We start from the raw sequence: 6,142 nt of genomic DNA on the forward strand, positions 1-6,142 counted from the left end.
TTCTTATTCAGTTGTCAAGATGCCGTATGTTTGGTTGGCTGGGTTTGTGACATCAATCTGATCCAATCACTGAGGAATATTCTGGGTAAAATGCAATTTAACCAAAAGTTCATCCACCCAGAAGAGTAGTCCCTCTTAAAAATTATGATATGGACAACATTAAAGCTCAAAAAATAAATCTTTTGTTTACAAAACAGTGAACAGAAAATCACAGGAACAATTAATCAAACAATAATATACACCTACTCCATGTGGTCATCATGAGAAATATGTACAAATCATCTATCTATCTATCTATCTATCTATCTATCTATCTATCTATCTATCTATCTATCTATCTATCTATCTATCTATCTATCTATCTATCTGTCTGTCTGTCTGTCTGTCTGTCTGTCTGTCTGTCTGTCTGTCTGTCTGTCTGTTAAAGCTAGTTCGATGGAATGTAACTGATTCAAAGGCAAATTATGTTTGAATAATTTCAGTTGACCCCAGGCAATAACCTGCAAACTTAATATTCATGATCTCTGTCCTATTTAGCCCATATATAGCACATGAGGGCGTACTGTACCACCCCACTCACTCGGGTGAGTTTTACATTGCCAGCAAGCTATAACTAGTTCTTCCACTCTAATGTAAGTCTATCTAGAAGACTTCTGAAAGAAATGGGCTGGAACTAATATTTGAGAAGACAGGAGGACAACATGGAACAAATGAAAAAATCTTGCAGCAAACGCTCTAATTGACTGCAAGTTTTTAGAGGAAAAGTAAATGGTTATAGTCATGCATTAGATTTTCCTATAAATAGTGATTTTTAGTCTAAAATCTGCTTGGACTAAATAAAGTTTGTGTCTAGAACACATCCCTTTTGAACTGCTTCTCTCTCTGTTACAGATCACTGCTTTATGAGAACCGGAAAATGAACTCAACAACTGTCTGGATTGTGGATGGTTATGAAGAAGCTCTCGCCAAAAACATTGTGATTGTTTCTCTCGCTCTGATCATTAATTGTATCAATGGTATGTTAGTGGTCACTTTCTTTGTCAATCCAATGTTTTCAAGAGACTCCAGATATATTTTATACATTCACCTCGTAATCAGTGACATGCTCATGATCTGTATATCAGTGACTTTATATGTGCTGACCTACGCTTCACCACATTTGAATGTTCCAATTTGTTGCACATTGGAGGTTTTAGGCACAACCACCTATATGATTTCACCCTTGAACCTGGCTGGCATGGCCATAGAGCGTTACATTGCTATATGTAAACCATTGCATCACTCTCAGATATGCACACCACACAGGACTTACATCTTTATTTGTTTGCTATGGGCTATTGGAGCTATACCCTCTCTGGCAGACATCATTATTTTAATTGCAACCCAGCCGATATCTTTCTTTAGTTCTTTTGTGCTTTGCTATCGTTTTAGTGTGTTCCCTCCAAACGCCACCAGGACCGCACTACTGCTTCACAAGTCATTTATATGTCATTGGTGTGGATCATTCTCATCTACACTTATTGCAAAGTCTTTTTTGCAGCCAGAAAGGCAATTTCAGAGGGTTCAGTAAGAAAGGCTAGGAATACAATATTGTTGCACGGCATTCAGTTGCTTCTTTGTATGCTATCCTATATCCCTCCTGTATTGGATATGATTCTTGTTCCCTTTTTCCCCATTCACAGAACAAAGATCTCTTTCTTTAATTATCTGCTCACAAATATTATGCCAAGATTATTGAGTCCTTTGATATATGGTGTGCGAGACCAGAAGTTTGTGAAAGAAATTAAAGAACATTTTGCTTGTAAAGTTATTATTCTAAAGGTTGTGCCATCAAAAAATTGATTTTAATTTGACATTTAATTTATTTTTATTATAATTGTATTTATTTGTTATTTCGTTTGTATTTAAAGATTTGCTAGAATGCTTTGGCAATGTTTTGTTCAAGTATAAACAGATTTATTACTGTTGAATCCTAAAGACATCACTGATAATCTGAGATGTGGAATCTAAAACAGGAAATAAACATTTTAGGATTTAGAACAATGTAAAACAATGAAATAATATAATGTAAAATGAACAAGAAATACTGTATTTAAGATTCTGTACTATTAAAAGTGGGTCACAAATCACATGTAAGCAAATTTGTGACATTGACCATGTTAACATCTACAAAAGGCCAAATGTCCAAGCTTCCATTGAAGCACACAAGATGCTCTTTGAAGCATTTTCAAAACTTTCCACTCAATTGTTATGCTGCTAATATATATAATACATAACACAAATGGAATATTAAATTCATAAATGCAACAATTTTGGAACCTGCTATTGAAGAATCTGCAAAACACAATCACAATTTTGTATCAAATGTACATTGGCTACTAGTCTCAATGTCTAGTCTCCCCTGCTTCATGTCTACTAGTCTCCCCTGCTTCATGGGATTTTAGTCTGTGCCCTCATGAAACACGATAAGTACACATCATTGTACCTTTGTCTTTATGTCCGATTTTCAAATACTTTTTTCCTCAAAACAAAGTTCGTGATGTTGTGATTCACCTCGGAGCTGGTTGGTTTGGTTCATGACTCACAACTCTTTTATGAAAGATTTTATTAAAAGTCTATGGAAGAAATTAATGGGAAAAATACTAATGGAACCCCCCAGACAGCTGAAAAAGTGGGCGGTCACTGTGGCGCTCTGATGAGAGTAAAGTCTTCGAAGGGCATAGGGATGATCACTTCTGAATGAAACGCACCCTGAGGTTTCCGTACTGACTGAGCTGCAGGGGCGCCCTCCTATGGTTGTTCTCGATTTTTCATAGGTGACCTCGCTTCTGGAATTTGAGCATCAGGTAAAGTGGGAGTTTGTGAGGTGAATTACCTATTATATTAAACATTAATATATTAACATGTAAATAACAGATGGTCATTAAAACATTTAAAGTGCCAAATATGGCCGTGCTTGGGTTTGAGCACGAGCGGAAGTTGCATATTGACAGTGATGAAAGTGAAACGCTCCTCAGAATCTCGTTTTGAAAGAAACCAAATACATACTGTATATTATCCGCTGACAAATAGGTAATGTTTAATAACAATTCTTGCACTTTGACACTACATGTCAATTATAGATGATTGTAGTCAATTTCATGCTGCCATATACACAAATTCGACATTGATAGCATTGCTGTTCGCTACAATAACACTTGACAATTCTCAATAAAACGTCTTGGTTACTGACGTAACCTCCGTTCCCTGATGGAGGGAACGAGACGTTGTGTCGATGAGTTGTCACTAGGGGTCGCTCCTCGTGAGCCTGGACATCTCTGATTTTGAGAAAAGGCCAATGAGAATTGCCGTGTGAAATTTGCATGCCACTCCTCCAGACATACGGGTATAAAAGGAGTGACGCTACAAATACACATCAGGTATCGCACTGAGGAGCCGAGCCAAAGACCCGGCGCTTTCAGCGGATGGTTCAGTATTGTGGCTGGCGGGACACAATGTCTCGTTAGGAGGTTACATCAGTAACCGAGAAGTTCCCGATCTGTCACTCACTCGACGCTGTGTCGATGAGTTGACACTAGGGGTCCGCATGGAAAACGCCACAGAGCTGAACCGAGTTATGCAGACTGGTGGTGCGAGACGGGCAAACCTCTGTGTGCCTCGTAGCCAGCGCAGCATGCCGTCGCATAACTACCCCCAACACACTGCCAGGCATGAAGCGGTCCCCTGCACCTAGGGGAATGGCTAACTGCTCAGAAGTATAAGGACTGGCTGGCCCAGCTGGGGGCTTCTCTCTATTATTCTCCCCTGTAAAAGGAATGTAATCGTTCAGCTGGGGGCCAAATATATGATCCAAGCTGGGGGGGTGTCCCTCCAAAGAGGTGGATACCACGGAGACCACACACGGCCTCGAGGGGCGGGGGGGGTTAGGTGTAATACACACACGGTCTTAGCAGCGGAAGCACATCGTGAGGAACGGCGTCGTGGTAGACCCTACCCAAAGGGGGGATGGGGTTACTACAAACAGGGCAGAGGGCAGAGGGCCCTCTGTCCAAGGAAGACGCGGTTTACTGGTAGGGAAAACATTTTGCGGGATATACATCACACGGGGTTGCCGAAGGGGACAACCAGCACATGTGAAGCACTTACCTCAGTATGGGGGCCTAGTGACGCCCGTACCGGGGCGGCTGCGAGCCTCTCCAAAGACCCGGCGGCCGCAAGGCTAGGAAGGAAGAACGTCCAGGGTTCACACTTCCTGCGAACGCAACTGGGAAAAGAGCGCACGTCTTCACCTCAAGGGAGGGGAAAGGCGCTATGCACAAGCGATACACCCAGCCAGCTGACCCGAACTTACCTGTTTGTGTCACCTGATAACACACGGGACGAAACTGGCTCAACTCTGAGGTTATAGAACCTCGCAAAGGTGTTAGGTGTTGCCCAACACGGGAGGGCCAATAAGGGGCCACTAAGAGGACCTGCTCCCCATCCTCCCTGACTTTGCACAACGTCTGTGCAAGTAGGCGCACTGGGGGAAACGCATATTTGCGAAGCCCTGGGGGCCAGCTGTGTGCCAGGGCATCTGTGCCGAGGGGGGCCTCAGTCAGAGAGTACCAAAGTGGGCAATGGGAGGATTCCGTGGAAGCGAACAGGTCTACCTGTGCTTGGCCGAATCAAAAAACAAAAAACATCCAGTGAGTGGCAGCTCTGCGGACTGAAATGCCTTGTTGGTGGGAGAGGTCAACAGAGAATGGCCAGACTGGTTTGAGCAGACAGAAAGGTGACGGTAACTCTGATAACCCCACAGTACAGTTGTAGTGTGCAGAACAGCATCTCAGAATGCTCAACATGTCAAACCTTGAGTTGGGTGGGCACAACAGTTGAAGACCATGTTTGGCGCTTTATTAGGTCCATATAGTGTTCCTAATTAAGTGCTCTGTGAGTTTAAACTGTATATGCAAAACGGATAGTGCTAATAGTTGGAATTGTGGATTTAGATAGCAATAGCACACATTAAGCCAATAACAATGTTAATGCTACCCCTCTCTCCATGACTTGTATTTCAGACAAGTACTCTTTCAGTATTTGTGACACTTCCAACTTTTCTGACTATGTGAAGGGCGGAGTGACAACTGAAGTCCAACAACCGGAGTTCCTCAGCTTTTTAAGTATCATCCAGAAATTATCTGACTTGATACTAGACCATTAAACTATTTTAAGATCAAGTTCTTATTCAGTTGTCAAGATGCCGTATGTTTGGTTGGCTGGGTTTGTGACATCAATCTGATCCAATCACTGAGGAATATTCTGGGTAAAATGCAATTTAACCAAAAGTTCATCCACCCAGAAGAGTAGTCCCTCTTAAAAATTATGATATGGACAACATTAAAGCTCAAAAAATAAATCTTTTGTTTACAAAACAGTGAACAGAAAATCACAGGAACAATTAATCAAACAATAATATACACCTACTCCATGTGGTCATCATGAGAAATATGTACAAATCATCTATCTATCTATCTATCTATCTATCTATCTATCTATCTATCTATCTATCTATCTATCTATCTATCTATCTATCTATCTATCTATCTGTCTGTCTGTCTGTCTGTCTGTCTGTCTGTCTGTCTGTCTGTCTGTCTGTCTGTCTGTTAAAGCTAGTTCGATGGAATGTAACTGATTCAAAGGCAAATTATGTTTGAATAATTTCAGTTGACCCCCAGGCAATAACCTGCAAACTTAATATTCATGATCTCTGTCCTATTTAGCCCATATATAGCACATGAGGGCGTACTGTACCACCCCACTCACTCGGGTGAGTTTCACATTGCCAGCAAGCTATAACTAGTTCTTCCACTCTAATGTAAGTCTATCTAGAAGACTTCTGAAAGAAATGGGCTGGAACTAATATTTGAGAAGACAGGAGGACAACATGGAACAAATGAAAAAAATCTTGCAGCAAACGCTCTAATTGACTGCAAGTTTTTAGAGGAAAAGTAAATGGTTATAGTCATGCATTAGATTTTCCTATAAATAGTGATTTTTAGTCTAAAATCTGCTTGGACTAAATAAAGTTTGTGTCTAGAACACATCCCTTTTGAACTGCTTCTCTCTCTGTTACAGATCACTGCTTTATGAGAACCGGAAA

The 6,142-nt window shown here is 41.1% G+C and overlaps 1 pseudogene; it reads left to right on the forward strand.

The window, feature by feature from the left end:
* The first annotated feature begins 892 nt into the window (after window positions 1-892).
* On the forward strand, window positions 893-1,842 carry LOC127653781 (odorant receptor 131-2-like; annotated as a pseudogene).
* The last annotated feature ends 4,300 nt before the right edge of the window (window positions 1,843-6,142 follow it).

This window comes from Xyrauchen texanus, chromosome 13 (assembly GCF_025860055.1).
Source record: "Xyrauchen texanus isolate HMW12.3.18 chromosome 13, RBS_HiC_50CHRs, whole genome shotgun sequence".
NCBI classification, from domain to species: Eukaryota; Metazoa; Chordata; class Actinopteri; order Cypriniformes; family Catostomidae; genus Xyrauchen; species Xyrauchen texanus.